This window comes from Zea mays, chromosome 4, assembly GCF_902167145.1.
Source record: "Zea mays cultivar B73 chromosome 4, Zm-B73-REFERENCE-NAM-5.0, whole genome shotgun sequence".
Taxonomy (NCBI): Eukaryota; Viridiplantae; Streptophyta; class Magnoliopsida; order Poales; family Poaceae; genus Zea; species Zea mays.
Genome location: NC_050099.1, coordinates 221610964 through 221629665, shown reverse-complemented (window position 1 = coordinate 221629665; position 18702 = coordinate 221610964). Strand labels below are relative to the sequence as shown.

Below are 18702 nucleotides of genomic sequence, written 5' to 3'. Positions count from 1 at the left end.
CTTTCTCTTTGATTCTGGCTCGCTAGGAGCAGTTGCAGCTTCCTCTTCTGCAGAGGTTGTGTTCTTTCTTTTCTGCCCTCGAGTGGGATAACGATAGTCAGGGTAAAAGAACCCAATTGCATCAAACACCCGATTGAGTCTCTTCTTTTTTCGGCCTCCGAAGGCTGCTGATAACGCAGTGTTCTCAGCCTTCGAATATGCGCCAAGAAGTTCGTCACTTAATATTTCAATGCTTTTCAACCAGTCGTCGTCAGGTTCGACAAATTTGTCCCCATATTTGAATGTGTATTTTAATCTGACTAGTCCGCCTTCGTCGGACTCTTTGATGGTTTCCTTCGGCATTTCCCACTTTTCTGCAAGTGGCCATACCCTGAAGGCAATATGTTCTTGGACCAAGTCCCTTGTCCCAATAAACGAGCAGACTACTCCGAAGGCCCTTTGGCATTCTTCGGCAGCTTCGTTCATTTCGACCTTCGGCCTTCGAAGACCGAAGCGTTGCCAGATTGGTCGCATAATGATATTCTTCACATTCTCTTGATCTGATAGGTTATTCTTCACATAAAACCATTCCGTCATCCAGGCTCCGGGCCACCTCTTCCGAAAGGTCGGCACAGGGCAGCTTGACCCGGAGCGCGCGCCGAAGCTGTAGCACCCAAAGTTGTGATATTGCTCCTTTCCCCAGGGCTTCGTCTCGTATAATAACTCATGAATGTTACAGAAGCTTTTAGCGTTTGGTTCCAAACCTTGGCTCCTTGCAGCCCAGACAAATATCCCCATTCTTATAATGGCTTCAGGAGTAATTTGATGCAAGAAGATTTGAAATGTTTTCAGTACCTCAATAACGAAGTTGCTTAAGGGAAATCGAAGCCCAGCTTTGAGAAAGCTTCGGAAGATTACGACCTCATCTTCTTCGGGGGTGGGGGTAGTCTTTTCTCCAGCGTCAGCCCTCACAATAGTTATATCTCGAAAGTATCGCCCCCTCATATTATCAATATGGCTCTGTTTGATGGCGGTTTTCCCAAAAACCGCGTGACTTGGTCGCCACGGTCGATCTTCGGCCTCTTCCCCGCCACTTTCTACATCAAAACTGTCGCTGTCATCAGTGTCTTCGGACAGACCTTCAAGAATTTCCTTGGTGATCTTCTCTGTATTGGTCTCCGCCATCGCCATAATTAACCCCAAGTTCTTTTCTTCCTCAAGACTCAGCTTCGTCCCAGCAGCGATCTTCTTACCTTCAGGCATCTTCGGAAGCGCTCAAAAACTGTTTCTAAGTCCGAAGCTTAAAAATCAAAAAGATCAGCAAATCTTAGTGCACAAGAGCTAAAAATTTTAGTGGGCCGAAGCAGAAGGCAAGTGTGCGTACCAAATCAGTTCGCGATGTGATCTTATTTATACGCCTAGGGCGTTGAAAATTGAAAGGCCCCGCTTGTCAGTAGATGTTGCTATTCTAGCAAAGGGAAGGTGTTTTTTCGGACCTTCGGCTCAAGGCCTTCGTCCATATCGCAATCTGAATTTATTATTTACAAATTAATATTGCGAGGGGCTACTGTTGGGGGCCTTCGTCCTCCGAAGGTCCTCAAAAACATGATTTGACAATGTTTTCCGAGTGGATTATGTGAACAGGTATTTTCGGATCCAGAATTATGAATATGGAGCACGGCCAGGACGAAGCCTGAACCAGACGAAGGTCGAGTGTAGCCGAAGCTGTGCGCAGGGAAGCTTCGGCGCGATGGCAGAAGGGGGAACCGACTTAAAGATGAAAAGACTTCGGGGGCCTCGACAGATTTCCATAAGCCGTTAACAAATGTAATGGACATGGATGTAATTTTACGTGGGCTGCGTCCCGCGTCTATAAATAGATGAACAGTACTCTCGTACTGTTCACGCTGACTTGGCATTGGCTTTTGCATCACGCTTGTACTTTTTACCTTCTCTCAGGACCAAAGGTACATTTGTAATTTAAAATCATTTCTATTTCTCCATGTTAATAAAATAGAAATGATTTTATGTTGATGTTTGTATTTCATGCTTTATATGAATCCTTCGGCATTACTTATTATATTCCCGAAGGTATGTCTATGATGACCTTCGTCCTAAATCATTATTTCCCGAAGGGACATAATGTTTCGAAGGACGAAGGACCTTAATGTGTAACACTTTTTATGTTGCCTTGTTCTTAATTCGAAGCATTTGAGAACAAGTCACCAACAAGGAGAATCATGAATAGACCCATATTCGTCTACAAGACTGTAAGTCTATAGGTGATTACAACCACGATGTTCATAAGATCTGTGCTCGCTTGCATTTTTGCAGCAAAGAACCATTAGATGCGGATAAGATTGTAAAACACTTCAAACTATGATCCCATCTGATAGGGTCTTGCAACATCAATACTGTGCTCGCAATTATCAGACTTACTCCGAACTCATACATGATCTACTTCAAGCAGAAAAAATGATGAGGTTATGTAACGCCCTGAATTTGGTGGTAGAATTTTTTTCTCCTTTTTACTCACCAAATTCAGGGGTTACTCCCTTTCCTTTTCCCGTTTCGCTCCTACTTCCCAATTTCAAAGCAATATAGCGACTGTGTCTATATCGTGTGTAAACAAAACCTAAATGTCATGGGTGTTGCATCATGCCAAAGCACATTTCTTTGTCTGACGTCGTGGTTAGTCGCGTGTTCGTCTCGTCCCGTTTCGGATTTCGGTTCGCGATCGGATTCTGATTGGTTGTCGTGCGTGTCGTGGGTTTTGATCCGCGGTGTGGCCCAGCCTGGCCCGGTCTGGTCCGGCCCGCACGCCCCTGGCGCCCCCTGCCCTCCCCATGCGCGCGCCCCTCCCCCTGATCCCTCTGTCTCATTTGATTTCTCCCGCGCAGTAACCTCCCTCTCCCTCTTCCACCTCTCTCTCTCTCCCCGTGGTGCCCTAGGGTTCAGAGATGGTGATCGCCGGAGTTTGGATCCACGAGGTGAGTTTCCCCTCCCCTTCTCTCTCTCTCTCTCTCTCTCTCTCCTCCTCCTCCCCTTCTTCTTCCCCGCGTAGCCTCCCTGCCCTCGCCCGCGCCGCCCCTCGGCCGCGCCCCCACGCTGTCCCGCAGCCGCGCCCACGCCGCCCCTCGACCCCGCGCCCCTGCGCGTCGCCCTCGGCCATGCCCTGCGCGCCGCCCCTCTACCCCGTGCTGCCCCTCGGCCTCGCCCCTCCCCGGCGGCTCGGCCCCTCCTCGGCGAGCCCCTCCCCTGCCCCGGCGAGCCCCTGCCTGCGCGCCCCTTCCCCGGCGAGCCCCGCCCTCGCCGCGGCCTCCCCCGCCGAGCCCGCCCCCGCACGCGCCCCTCCCCTGCCGCGCGCCCTTCCCCTGCCCGTGCCCTCCCCGGCCCCAGCGAGCCCCGCCCCGGCGAGCCCTCGCCCCACCGTGGCCCCTACCCGACGGCCCTCCCCTGCCCGTGCCCTCCCCTGCTCCCCGGCCGAGCCCGCTCCCCCGCCGAGCCCCGCCCCGGCCTCCCCGCGCGCCCTCCCCTGCTTCCCGGCGAGCCCCGCCCCTACGCCGCTCTCTCGGCCGCGCCCCGCCCCCGTGCCCCACGCCCTGCGCCCTGGCCGCGCCCTCGGCCGTGCCCCGGCTGTGCCCTCGCGCGCCCCTGCCCGAGCCCGTGCCCCGGTGGCCTCGTGCCACGCGCACCTGCACGGTTCGCGTGCCCTCGGCACGCGCAGCGTGCTCTCGCGCGTGCGGCCGTAGTCGCGCTGCGTTTAACTCTCATTTTAATCTATTTTAATTTTAGTTTAGTCGATGTGCTTGGTCGCGCGCTTCACCGCGCGACAGTTCATTCTAAATTCGTCTTTATTAATGTGCTGCGTCGCGCGATGATTCTTTTAATTTATATTTATTAAAGTGTTGCGTCGCGCGCTTCGTCGCGCGACGATTCGTCTTAAATGCAGTTCTGTTGACGCAAGCTGTCATGCGTTTCGTCGCGCAACACTTAACGTTTATCTATAATTAATGCAAGAATCTCGTGGCGCGCTCTGTTGCGCGACGAGTCGCTTATCGCGCGTCTCGCCGTGCGACCACTCCCTTTCATTCATCTTTATTTATTTATAATGATTAAATGCAGAACATGACCTTACTTTATGCTAAATGTAGTGGCCAAATTAATGCCCTTTCGTTAAGCGAGTGGTTTAATTTATGATTATGTAACGTGATCACTTCTCGACCGTAGACTCGACTGTCATTTCCTCTTCCTCTCTTAACCGTAATTGCGAGCCCCGCGTGGAACATCTGTTTATTTATTGCATTCTATTGTATGTTGTACTGTTCCTTTGTATTAAATGTGTGGATGTATGTATGTTTGCGCTCGTATAGAGAATGATCTGGTTGAAGAGCCCGAGGAACTCACAGGAGAAGCCCCTGAGCAGCAGCTGGTTGGTGGAGGCAAGTGTCCCTTGACCCATCTTTGTCCTATACATTCTATAATTCACTTCCCGCATTTACACAGTTATACCTAAGGATTGACTAGCTTTTGTTATCCATGTCCTTGTTTACCTATTTGGGTTGGATTATTATTATTTAGCTTTATGCTATTGCTCCACTCTAATCAATGAACATGATGAGATTTATCAATGATACATTGTTTCCCTTCTTTATTATGATATACTTGTGGCATTTAAGGGGGCTCGAGCGGTTTCTCGAGTGCCTCTCCGTATGGACCTGTTCGTTGGATGACCGCCCGGGAAAACAGTGCAACCATGAGGGTGGAATGGGATGCCCTTAGCTGAATAATTAGAGGAACCGGGGTGTAGTTCGTTTAGCCGTCGTGCCGTTAATGGGGCTCGGTGTATGTGGCTCGCTCTGCCAAGGTTGGTTCGCCACTTGGGAGGAGTGCGGTGCATTTAGGAAACCTAACGGGCGGCTACAGCCCCGGGGAATCTTTGTAAAGGCTACGTAGTGAGACCCTGCCTATTCACCTTGGTAGTGTTTAAGGGTTTGATCGGTCCGAGGCAAGATGGAATCACGGTTTGTGGATAAAGTGCGCAACCTCTGCAGAGTGTTTGAAAACTGATATATTAGCCGTGCTCGCGGTTATGAGCGGCCAAGGGAGCTCCATTGATTAGTGGTACTTGATCAGAGATGTTCGGATTACAGGTGGCAATGAGAATGATGGTTTTGGTATTGACTCTGGTAATGGTAAGTGGTATTCCTTCCGTTTGGAAAGGGTACTTTTGGGTTAATAACGTGGGTTAATTCTAAAACTTGGCTTTCTCTACTAGTAATAATAATCTGGCCAACTAAAAGCAACTGCTTGACTTACCCCCACAAAAAGCTAGTCCACTACAACCAAACAGGACACTTGCTGAGTATGTTGATGTTTACTAACCCTTGCTCTACACACCAAACCCCCCAGGTTGTCAGCATTGCAACCCCTGCTCAGGAGAGGATGAAGCCGTGGAAGGTGACCTCCAGGAGTTCCAAGATTACAACGAGTTCTAGGTGTGGGTTAGCGGCAACCCCCAGTCGGCTGCCTGTGAAGGCCGCGTGTATCTACATTTCTTTTCCTCACTTTGATTATTGTAAAGACTATGTGGATGTCTCAGACATATGATGTAAGCGACTATTATTCCCCTTTTATATTATGATTTGAGCACTGTGTGATGATGTCCAGTTATGTAACTGCTGTGTACGTGAATTACTGATCCTGGCACGTACATGGTTCGCATTCGGGTTGCCTTCTAAAACTGGGTGTGACATAGGTGGTATCAGAGATGTGCTGACTGTAGGACCACTAACCTAGAGTAGAATGGTCGTTCTAAGGATTATAGACCTCTGTTCCTGCCTTGACTTTGGTATCCCTTCAAAAGTTGGTCATATCGACCAAACCTATGTTCTACTATATATTATACCTTGCTAAAAATCTTTTTGTTTATTCTAATTCCTCATTTATTCATGGTTTACTTGCTGGTCATACTAGTTCTGCTCTCACTCTTCTGCTTACAGTGTCTTTTGTAGATGGCTCGTCTTAGACACACTGCACGGAAGTCTGTCATCCCCTTCTTACCCTCCCGTCTCGCGGAGCGTCCACTTCGCCGTCCAGTGACCGGTCAGTCTAGCCACTTGGAGAGGTTGCACCACCGCCTGCACGAGGAGCAGGAGCAGCAGGGCTCCTCTTTCTCGCTCCAGCAGGAGATAGAGTCTGTGAGGAGCTGCTCCCCTGTGCTCCCCCTGGAGGCGCCTGCACCACCACTGAGCGCCCCAGCCCCTGGAGTAGCTACTAGAGGAGACCCAGACGATGGAGGTGGTGACAGCAGCTCGAGCCACGACACCGACCTTTCTGCTGACCAGGAACCAGAAGGATGGGTTGCTCCACCCATCACTCGCGACGCTGCTCGCGGGTGTCACTTCCACGATGCGCTCGACACCCTACTACGTCGGGCACTTGACCGTCGTACTTGGTCTATCGAGTATCGCTGTGTGGTCTTCCAGCACAGTCGCGGTGTCTACCCGGACCGCTGGGAGGTGGCCTGCTTGGTGTGCCGTCCGGAGAATAGTCTCTGAGGTGATGAGATCTGCTCAGAGCACTATTCCATCTCTGAGCGGGACTCAGCTGAGGCGGCCATGCAGGATGCCGCACGGCGTGCGCTTTTGCACTACTACTCAGTTCTCGGCGGGGTAGCCGATGGTCTCAACCTGAAGTATTACCCCTGCCGTCCATCTGGCAGCACAGGAGGCGTGATTGTCTCACCTGTTGGTGAGGACAATCCTAGGTTGAGCAGCACAGTCAACCTAGCCGCCGTGCTAAACACGGAGCTGAACCATGCATTAGACGAGCTGAGTAGGGCTCGTACTGAGATCGCCCAGCTGCGGGCTGAGCGCGCGGAGCATCGTCACCTGGATGATGGTTCCCCCGCTCCCATAGGGATTCAGCACTCGTACCGCTCACCTCGGCGTGGACACCAGTCTTATGGCAACCCCAACTGCAAGACCAGGATAAATTTAGAACCATAGATCGTCAGAGTTGGATCTTGTAATTAATACGAAAATATATACATAAAATCTTTAGTCTTAGCGTTAGTCTTGCTTTTAGTTAGTCTTAGTTAGACAGGGTAGTTTGCTTATCATGTGCATTTATGTTTGTCATGATGAACTATGTTGGATTTGGATCTTTGTAATGACTGTCACCAGAGTGTGGGTATCACTACACCAAAATAATCAATTTCCGAGAGGCCAATAACTTCCTACGGGTTTTTTTCAAAACCGTAGGAAATTACTAATTTCCGAGAGGCTACTGGGGCCTCTCGGAAGTTACATTAATTTCCGACGGCTGGCACAACGCCTCTCGGAAGTTACGATAACTTTCGACGGCTGGCACAGCGCCTCTCGGAAGTTAGGTTAACTTCCGAGGGCCTCTTGGAAGTTAGTTAACTTCCGACGGCCTGCACAGTGCCGCTCGGAAGTTGCGTACTGAGGCCGTTGACCGGTCGCTGTAGGGTTAACTTCCGACGGCCTGCACAGTGCCCTCTCGGAAGTTATGTTTTTAGGAAACGGTGCGCGCGCGCCTGTCTCTGTTCCGTCTTCCATTTTGCAGCCGCCGCCACTACTCTGCTCGCCGCTCGCCGCTCCAGTGCTCGCCGTCGTGCGCGCGCCCCGGCCCCCATCTCGTCGGTCCGCCACGCCGCTCGCCGGCTGCTCGCCCGCCACCGCCCCGGACTCCACCGCCACCGCCGCCCCGGCCCGTGCGCCCGCCTGCTGCTCGGTCGCCCCGCCACCGCCGGCTGTTCGGGTGCCCCGCCGCAGCCATCTGCTCGACCGCCCCGCCACCGCCGCCCGTCGCTTCACCGTTTCGTAGCTTCAGGTAATTACTTCCGAGTGTTTGTATTTATTTTTTTATTAAATATAATAACTTCCGAGAGTCAACTAATTTTAAACCGTAGGAAATTATGTCAATTAGGCTAATCAACTTGAGAAGCTAACTGTTGCATATAATATAATTATGTTACCATGTTGTTTGTTACAGATTAGTAATATTTTCGCAAAATTGTCGTAATGTTGCGGAACTTATGTGTCATAAATCGTTGCTCTAGCGGTCTCTTATGGGTGAATCATATGTTCTACTGTTTAGCATCAAATACGGTGGGTGAGGACCATCGATGGATGTATGAAGGTTGGCGTATGAATGATCCCTCAGCAGAGTGGATAAGAAAGACAGAGGCTTTTATTGCTCGTGCTTTTACTTTGTCAAGAACTGGCACAGATGTGCGGTGTCCATGTAGTATGTGTCGTATTTATAGATGTCAAGACAAGAGAACTCTGTCAGGACACCTTTGCAAATATGGCTACATGCCTGACTATGAAGTCTGGGTGTATCACGGCGAGGAGTTTCCCCGTGAAAATGCATCGGAAGCCCACAACAATGACGACGTGGAATACGATAGAATGGATGAGATGCTTGAAGATTTAAGGGGGGATCCTGATTTAGTGTTTCCACCAAATCCTGAGGAGGCGCCTCCTCTAGAGGTTAAAAAGTTCTTCGACCTTCTTAAGGCTGCAGAAGAGCCGTTGCACGAACACACAACAGTTTCCATCCTTGCTTTCGTGACTCGACTTATGGCTATTAAGTCTAAGTTCGTGTTCTCGAACAATTGTTACAACGAGCTCTTGAGCTTAATCAACGAAGTGTTTCCACCAAATCACAAGATGCCGAAAGACGTGTATCAGTGCAGGAAACTGCTCTCTGGTCTAGGTATGGACTATCAGAAAATCGATGTCTGTCCAGATAATTGTATGCTGTTCTGGAAGGATCATGAGAATGATAGTAAGTGTCTAAAGTGTGGCAAGTCGAGATATGTAGAGGTTAAAAACGATGATGGTGAAATGGTCACATCAACTGTAGCCCAAAAGCAACTTCGTTATATGCCTCTTGCGCCTCGTGTTAAGCGTTTGTTTCTTTCGAGGAACACAGCTAGGCACATGAGATGGCATAAAGAACATGAACGAGGGGACACTCATGTGATGACGCACCCGTCTGACAGTGATGCGTGGAAGGCTCTAGATGACTTTGATCCAGAATTTGCTAGTGAAGCGAGAAATATTCGAATTGGGTTGGCGACATATGGTTTCACACCTTTCAATACGAACGCAGCATCATATTCTTGTTGGCCTGTATTTGTGATTCCATACAACCTTCCACCTCATCTGTGCATGAAATATGATTACATGTTTCTTTCCCTAATTATTCCTGGTCCAGACCATCCTGGGAAAGGGCTGAATGTGATGATGCAACCCTTGATCGATGATCTCAAAAAGTTATGGAAAGGAGTCGAAGCATACGATTGCTACAAAAACGAGATATTCACACTTCGAGTTGCGTATTTGTGGTCCATTCATGATTTCATGGCATACAGTTTATTTGCTGGATGGAGCTGCCATGGAACTCTGACATGTCCAATATGTGGCAAGGATACAGATTGTTTCCGCCTTGAGTTTGGAGGGAAGATCTGTTACTTTGACTGCCACAGATGCTTCTTGCCCCAAAAACACCCGTATAGGTTCGAGGTTAACACCTTTAAGAAGGGCACTATCGTGACAAAGGGACCGCCCAGGCGTCTTAGCGGAATAGAGATTGAGGCTATGCTTAATAATTTGAAAGAGAATGAAAGTGGTGATGGATACATAGGTTTTGGAACCGAGCATAACTGGACACATAAATGTGGTTTATGTTAAGGCATTGATTCTGATGCATAACATTGACGTCATGCATCAGGAACGTAATGTTGGTGAAAGCATTCTAAGTACTTGCATGAATCTAGGTGACAAAACAAAAGACAATATAAAGGCCAGAAAGGACTTAGCAAAACTTTGTAACCGACCAACCCAGGAACTCGACGAAAATGGAAAAAAGCCACGTGCTCAATTTTGTCTAAAACCTAAACAGAAGAAAGAAGTAATGGAATGGTTGAAAAATTTGAAATTCCCAGATGGTTATGCGGCCGGGTTTAGGAGAGCTGTGAACTTAAAGACAAATAAAATAACTGGATTGAAGAGCCATGATTATCATATAATGATGGAAAGGCTCCTCCCTATAATGTTCCGTGGGTACTTGAAAGTCAGTATCTGGTAGGCTTTAGCTGAGTTAAGCTACTTTTATAGGCAACTTTGTGCTAAAGAAATAAACAAAGATGTGATGGAGAAGTTGGAGACAGAAATTCCTGTCCTTATATGCAAGTTGGAAAAAATATTCCCCCCAGGATTCTTCAATCCAATGCAACATCTACTTGTCCACCTTCCATACGAAGCTAAGGTTGGTGGTCCTGTGCAATACAGGTGGATGTACCATATTGAAAGGGCATTAAAGAAGCTTAGTTCAATGGTTGGTAACAAAGGAAGAGTTGAAGGGTGTATAGCTCAAGAATTCAAATATAAAGAGGTAGCAGCCTTCACGAGTGTATACTTTGCAGACGAGCACAATATCAATGCCCCTACATTGAGGTATCATGATGACAAAGTAGGGACCCGTAGCAATCTCCAAATTTTTGAGATTGAGGGCAAAACTGTCGAGGCATCCATAGAATGTCATCCTGAGCAAAAATCTTAAGGTGGTGTTTTTCAAATGTGATTGGTTTGATCCCAATCAAGGGACTGTAGAAAACCAATTTGGCATGGTAGAAGTCAAACATGAGCTCAAAACAAGTGCATGTAGCAAATTTGTTCTTGCTCACCAAGTTGACCAGGTGTACTACATACCGTATCCATCTATAAAGCTGGAAGCCACATGGGTAGTGTACAAAGTGAATCCTCGTGAACAGTTACACACCAAGGGTGAATGGTTCGAGGCGGAAATTGAAGAAATTTACCAAGAAGATGAACTTCCGACCAATTTTAATATAAATACTGAGGTTTTGCCAGAATCATTAGTGGGAGATCCTGAAGATGTAGTAAGTCCCAAAAAACGGAAACGGAAGTCAAAGAAGAAAACATCGAATCGAAGAAAACAATTTGATCCTGATTTTGAATCAGTTAACAAGGTTGGGATAATCCCGAGTGGAGATGGGTAAGAGCATCTTTGCTTTGTTCTTATGTCTTACACATTGAGGATAAACAATTATTTTTTGAATTTGACAATTGTGCTTGTGTTGTTAGGGCTTGGCTGGATAGTAGTTTCACCGACAAAGATCGTGTAAGGCAAGTGAATAAAGTGTTGGGCAATATCTGTCGTATGAGATGGCCTGGATTGGTGATTGAGAATGGTATTGAGGTCCTTGTCACATGATGGGATCAATACGGCCTTGCGGTTAACGCGCAACATGGGAATGCGCAAGGTGCAGTTTGGCATGACTTCTGGGTATGTTTATCTATCTTCTTGCGAAGTTATCAGCTCAATAAATGATTCATATTATGGATTCTTGACTATGTTTCTTTTTCAGAAATATTATAAGTTGCCTGATGGAGATACTCATACCGAGCATGCACACTCCATGTTCCATAAGAACGCGACAGATGTTGTTGCGGATATGATGTACTATGTTCGAATCCAGGTGATTAATCAAGCTATGTTGAGTAGTGAAGGACGACGTGCAACCAGTAAGAGCGAGGCGTCACAATATGGACTTTCTATGACTAAGCAAGATTTTCTTCAGGTAATTGATGTTTTTTCTTATGTTGGAAAAAATTGATGTTTTTGCAAATGATGTACTGTGTTCCTTGTATATGTTACAGTTACTTATAAATGAAGTGTGTTTCCATAGCATTCAATTCCATGGATAGCCGCCAATGATGCTGCTTGGCGTGCTTTATGCCGTTATTGGGCTTCGGATAATTTCAAGACAAAGTCTATACGACAAAGTTCCAATCGTGGAACCGAGTCATATCACAAGTATGGAGGTGATGATCACTTTCGTTTGGCAAAACGAATGGTAAGTACAGGAAACTAGCAGTGGTGTAGTTTTGTTGATTGTATATGACTTGATGTCATTTCTGATTATAATGTTTGTCAAATGTACGTATAGGAAGCTAGCAGTGGTGTAGTGCCCAGTGATGTTCAAATATACCTGAGGGGGCACAGAGGACCAGATCCTGCAAATCCAGATGTGTTGTGTAGCCAAAAGGCAACAGATCGTCTGGTGAGTGTTTTGAAATGCTTGGTAGATTTTGTTCATATGAATTTATGTATGTGCCTAGTGATGTAAGATTGCATTGTTCTTTTGTATGGAGGCTGCATATGCTGAGGCGATGTCTAGTCAGCACGGATCAGACTATGACTGGAGGACCGCACCTATTGATCCTCAGACTGTGTATGCAAGTGGTGGAAAACCCCATGGAAGGTGTGGACTCTACATACCTTATCTTGTTTCATCGGTTTAAGTACAATAGATTATTTTTGAATTTGTCATGATGTTACTTGTTTGAAGGTACTCGATTTTCGATAACGTCATCGACTCGAGCCAGGTGACGGTTCAGAGGGGAGGTTCGTCGAGGTCTGCTGCTCGTAGCTCCCGTCGCTCTACTCAGGATACTGCAGAAGTTGAGCAACTACGAGAAGAGCTTAGGCAACATCAGGAGCGACAAAGGGTTCAGGAGGAATACTTGAGGCAACATGCTGCTCAACAAGAATACTATGCTACTCAGTTTCAACAACAGCAAGCACTGATACAAGTAAGTTCAAAAAGATCATTCATTTTAAGTTATGTATTGATTTAAAACACTGACATTAATGTGTTCGGAAATTTGGTAGCAACTAGCACAAGCCCAAGGGATACAGTTTCCGATGGCCCCCCCACCTCCACCTTCCATACATTTTCCTTGGCCTTCACCTCCACCTCCACCTACCGAACATCAGGTATGCAAATTTATCATAATTTACTTGTTACATTACGATGTAACTCCGTGAATGTCATTTGTATAGGTATATTACTACTACATATATGACTATTTAAGACACACCATTAAAGACTCATATAAGTACATTTTATAGAAGTGTCTTATATCATATGGTGTTGAGTAAGATAAGACAGTTTTTTGGAAATCCGTCTCAAATGGAAAAGTTTTTTGAGACAATTACGTCATAACAAATGTCTTATATTGGTTTAAGACATGTTTTTATTATAAACCGTCTCAAATAAGGATAGTATTTGAGTCATCCCTATGTTAACAAGTGTCTTAGATGGCAATGAGTATTTGAGACACTTCTATATATGAAACCATCACAAATAAGAATACTATTAGAGTCGTCTAGACTATAAGAAACGTCGTAGATGTTAGTGAGTATACTTGACACTTATAAATATGGAACCATCTTCACATGATAGTCTGACAAGACGTATATGAAAAACGTAGCAAATAGTGAAATCACCTTAAGTTGATGATATATACGAATCACTATCCTTTTGTTTCCATCCCCGACGCCGTCTCACCATACACACCCGACGCCTCCCTCAAGAACTGCTGCCAAGTGAATTCTTTAAAAGATAAAATTTTACCAAGTGTTTGTTGTATTCATTATCGGTGCATGATTTCTTTGTTTGGTAGTGAATTTCAAATTCAATTATTATAATTCAAAATAATATGAAAAACCACATTTTTATAAAATAATAATGAATTAATGAACAGTAAAGTATTTTGAGGTGTTGATAACATTTTTGAAATTATTCCGTTTCTATGTGAATTCATTTCATAAAATATAATAAGTTGTTAAATAATCAAGTTTCGAATAAATATAAAATTTATTTTTATATAAATTTATTATAATTTTTATTTATACTTATATATATTTAAATATATTCTGAATTTTTTTAGAAAGGAACTTGTATATGAAAAAAACGAAAAAAAACAAAAGAAACCAAAACCTAACCTAACCACATTCGGCCCACTAGGGGCCCATCCTCCCAGCCGCACCCCCTAACCCTAGGAGCCGGCCGCGCCCTCCTCTCCTGCTACCTTGCCGGCGCAACAACAAGATGATGGGTTAGACTTTGTCAATACGCTCTTCGCGAGTGGAGGTAGCGAGCATCACTCTTCGATATTTCCTGATGTTGATCGACAGTAGTGGGCTTCCATTCGATGTGTTTTGTGAGACTTCAAACTTGTGTCTTGTGAGAGTGGATTTGACTTCTTATGAGAGACTTGTGAATTCTTATGTTGTGAGACTTGTGTCTTGTGAGACTTGTGAATTCTTATGTTGTTATTATGTATGTGAGATGTTATATGTGATATGTTGCGTATTGTGGTTGTTATATATATTTGTTATGTATGCAATGTGTTGAATTACCAAAAACAAATTGTATATTTAGTGCTGGTCACTTTAACTTCCAAGAGGAATAGCAGACTCTCGGAAGTTAATGGTTAACTTCCGAGAGGCCGTCGGAAGTTATTCCGTGGACGGCGTTAGCCCGTGCTGGACGGCGTCAGCACTTAACTTCCGAGAGGGAAGCACCCTCTCAGAAGTTAATGATTAACTTCCGAGAGGCGGACGGCCCTCTCGGAAGTTTCCTTAACTTCTGAGAGCCCGTCGGAAGTTAGCCTAACTTCCGACCAATTTGTTCCGACGGGCTAACTTCCGACGGTTTCGGCTAACTTCCGACGGTTTGTATAACTTCCGAGAGTTTTGCGCTAACTTCCTATGGTTTAGGCCCTAGGAAGTTAAGCATTTTGGTGTAGTGTATCCCCTGCATTTTGGTTTACCTGTTATATGTTAATGAAGTTAGTTATCTAGTTGGGAAGCCTTACATTCTACTTTCCTCTTTATCTGAGAAGCTGTGTTGGTCTGTGTTGGAGATCAGTGAAGATATTCATCTGTTTAGTGTTGTGGAGAATTCTATACTCTTTTCTTATGCTGCAAGATTTGCAAGATCAGTTCTAATGTGTGGTTGCATTCTGCAGATATCATAAAACAGGCGTAGAGGAGGAAGGCGTGCTCAGCAGGAGCAGGCAGCACCGCAGGATGAGGCACCCAAGCCGCAGTAGCTGTCACCCCCGCCCCCGATGTCCATCGAGCATATGTTTCTAATGCAGACTCAGGAAGTTCAAGCCATCGGTCAGACTCTGGCCGCCATTCAGCAGCAGCAGCAGCAGCCACCACCTCAACCTCAGATGCCTCAGATGCCCAGGGATAAGCGTGCTGAATTCATGAGAGGTCATCCCCCAACGTTTGCTCACTCTTCTGACCCCATGGATGCCGAAGACTGGCTGCGCACAGTGGAGTGGGAGTTGCATACCGCTCAGTGTGATGACAGGGAGAAAGTTTTGTACGGTCCCCGTTTGTTGAGAGGAGCAACTCAGTCTTGGTGGGAGTCTTACCTCGCCACCCATGCCAACCCTGACACCATCACCTAGGAAGAATTCAGAAACAATTTCTGTCAATACCATGTTCCTGCAGGTCTGATGACAGTGAAGAAGGAGGAGTTCCTGGCACTTAGGCAAGGGTCAATGTCTGCCAGTGAGTATCGAGACAGGTTTCTGCAGCTGTCTCGCTATGCTCCTGAAGATGTCAACACCGACGCCAAGAGACAATATCGTTTCCTAAGAGGCTTGGTCGACCCTCTGCAGTATCAGCTGATGAATCATACCTTCCTGATATTTCAGCACCTGATTGACAGAGCAATCATGACAGAGAGGAAGCGCAAAGAAATAGAGGATCACAAGCACAAGATCAGTGGACCTCAGCCTGGAAGCAGTAATCGCCCTCGTTTCTCAGGCAATCCACCTCAGCAGTTCAGGCAGAACCAGCATCCACCTCAGCAGCAGCAGTTCCAAAGGCAGTACCCTCAGCACCAGCATCAGAATCGCTAGAACAATCAGTCAGGAGGAGGCCAGTTCTAGAGGCAGAATCAGCAGGCACCTCGTCTTCCTGCCCTAGCAAACCAGCAGAACAGTCAAGCAGCCCCAGCTCAAGGCAGAAACAGAGCATGTTTCCACTGTGGAGAGCAAGGCCATTGGGTGATGCAATGTCCGAAGAAGGCAGCACAGCAGCAGTCAGGCCCCAATGCCCCAGCAAAGCATAATGTGTCTCAGCCTGGAGCAGGCAACCGCTCTCAGCCACGCTATAACCATGGGAGACTGAACCACTTGGAGGCTGAAGCAGTTCAGGAAACCCCCGACATGATAGTAGGTATGTTTCCAGTCGACTCCCATATTGCAGAAGTGTTATTTGATACTGGAGCAACACATTCATTCATTACTGCATCATGGGTAGAAGCACATAATCTTCCAATAACTACCATGTCAACACCCATTCAAATTGACTCAGTCGGTGGTAGAATTCGAGCCGATAGCATTTGCTTGAATGTAAGTGTGGAAATAAGGGGGATAGCATTTCCCGCTAATCTTATAGTAATGGGTACTCAGGGAATAGATGTCATCCTAGGGATGAACTAGCTAGATAAGTATCAGACAATTATCAGTTGTGACAAGAGGACAATCAAGTTGATGTACCCACTAGGAGAGGAAGTGGTGACCGAGTTAGTCCCGCCTGAGCCAAAGAAAGAAAGTTGTTATCAGATGGCTGTTGATAGCAGTGAAGCAAATCCACTTGAGATTATCAAGGTTGTGTCCGAATTCCCAGATGTGTTTCCAAAGGACCTACCAGGTATGCCACCAGAGCGAAAAGTTGAGTTTGCCATAGAGCTTCTTCCTGGCACCGCCCCTATTTTTAAGAGAGCTTACAGAGTATCTGGACCAGAGTTGGTTGAGCTTAAGAAGCAGAATGATGAGCTGTCAGAGAAAGGTTACATCCGGCCAAGCACCTCGCCTTGGGCCGCCCCTGTCCTATTCGTGGAGAAGAAAGATGGCACCAGAAGGATGTGTATCGATTATCGAGCTCTAAATGAGGTCACAATCAAGAACAAGTACCCCTGCCCAGAATAGAAGATCTGTTCGACCAGTTGAGAGGACCCAGCGTGTTCTCAAAGATAGATCTGAGGTCAGGTTATCATCAGCTCAGGATTCGACCTTCAGACATTCCGAAGATGACATTCATTACCAAGTATGGGTTGTATGAGTTCACTGTGATGTCTTTTGGCCTAACAAATGCACCAGCCTTCTTCATGAATATGATGAATAGTGTATTCATGGATTATCTTGATAAGTTTATGGTGGTATTTATTGATGATATTTTGATATATTCTCAAAGCGAAGAAGAGCATGCAAGTCATTTGAGGATGGTATTGCAGAGATTGTGAGAGCACCAACTATACGCAAAGTTGAGCAAGTGTGAGTTCTGGATCAGTGAAGTCCTGTTCTTGGGTCATATAATAAACAAAGAAGGATTAGCTGTGGATCCGAAGAAAGTGGCAGACATCCTGAACTGGAAAGCGCCAACAGATGCTCAAGGAATCAAGAGCTTCATTGGAATGGCCGAATATTATCGGCGATTCATTGAAGGGTTTTCGAAGATTGCAAAACCAATGACAGCTTTGCTAGGCAACAAAGTTGAGTTCAAGTGGACCTAGAAATGTCAAGTAGCCTTCGAAGCGCTGAAAGAGAAGTTGACTACAACGCCTGTCTTAGTTTTTCTTGATGTGCACAAGGCCTTCTCAGTGTATTGCGATGCTTGTTACACTGGTTTGGGATGCGTGTTGATGCAAGAGGGAAGAATTGTGGCTTACTCGTCCCGACAGCTGAAGGTTCATGAGAAGAATTACCCAATCCATGGCCTAGAGTTGGCAGCAGTGGTTCACGCACTGAAGACATGGAGGCACTATCTGTATGGGCAAAAATGTGATGTTTACACAGACCACAAGAGTCTGAAGTATATATTCACTCAGTCGGAGCTGAATATGAGGCAACGAAGGTGGTTAGAGTTGATCAAAGACTATGAATTGGAGATTTATTACCATCCAGGCAAAGCAAACATAGTGGCAAATGCTTTGAGCAGGAAGAGTCAGGTCAATCTGATGGTCGCTCATCCGATGCCTTACGAGTTGGCCAAAGAGTTTGACAGGTTGAGTCTCGGATTTCTGAACAATACGCGAGGAGTAACAGTTGAATTAGAGCCTACCTTGGAGCAGGAAATCAAAGAAGCATAGAAGAATGATGAGAAGATCAGTGAAATCCGGCGACTGATTCTAGACGGCAGAGGCAAAGATTTTCAGGAAGATGCAGAAGGTGTGATATGGTTCAAAGACCGCTTGTGTGTTCCCAATGTCCAGTCTATTCGGGAATTGATCCTCAAGGAAGCTCATGAGATAGCTTATTCGATACACCCTTGAAGTGAGAAGATGTATCAAGATCTGAAGAAGAAATTCTGGTGGTACGAAATGAAGAGGGAAATCGTAGAGCATGTGGCTATGTGTGATAGCTGTCGACGGATCAAGGTAGAGCACCAGAGACCAGCTGGATTGTTGCAACCGTTGCAAATTCCTCAGTGGAAATGGGATGAAATCGATATGGATTTCATAGTCGGATTGCCTCGCACTCGAGCCGGCTACGACTCCATTTGGGTAGTGGTGGACCACTTAACCAAGTCAGCCCACTTCATACCGGTCAAGACCAACTACAGCAGTGCAGTATTGGCAGAGTTGTACATGTCTCGGATCGTTTGCCTTCATGGTGTGCTAAAGAAGATAGTGTCAGACAGAGGAACGCAGTTTACCTCTCATTTCTGGCAGCAGTTGCATGAAGCCTTGGGTACACATCTGAATTTATGTTCAGTGTATCATCCGCAGACAGACGGTCAGACCGAAAGAACCAATCAAATCCTTGAAGACATGTTGAGAGCCTGTGCGTTGCA

General features: G+C 46.3%; 1 long non-coding RNA gene across 1 annotated transcript; it reads left to right on the top strand.

Moving 5' to 3' along the window:
• Positions 1 to 11801: 11801 nt before the first annotated feature.
• On the top strand, positions 11802 to 12284 carry LOC103655919 (uncharacterized). The gene is made up of 3 exons (XR_002268895.1): positions 11802 to 11893; positions 11987 to 12100; positions 12192 to 12284. It is a non-coding gene; the product is annotated as an uncharacterized lncRNA (long non-coding RNA).
• The last annotated feature ends 6418 nt before the right edge of the window (positions 12285 to 18702 follow it).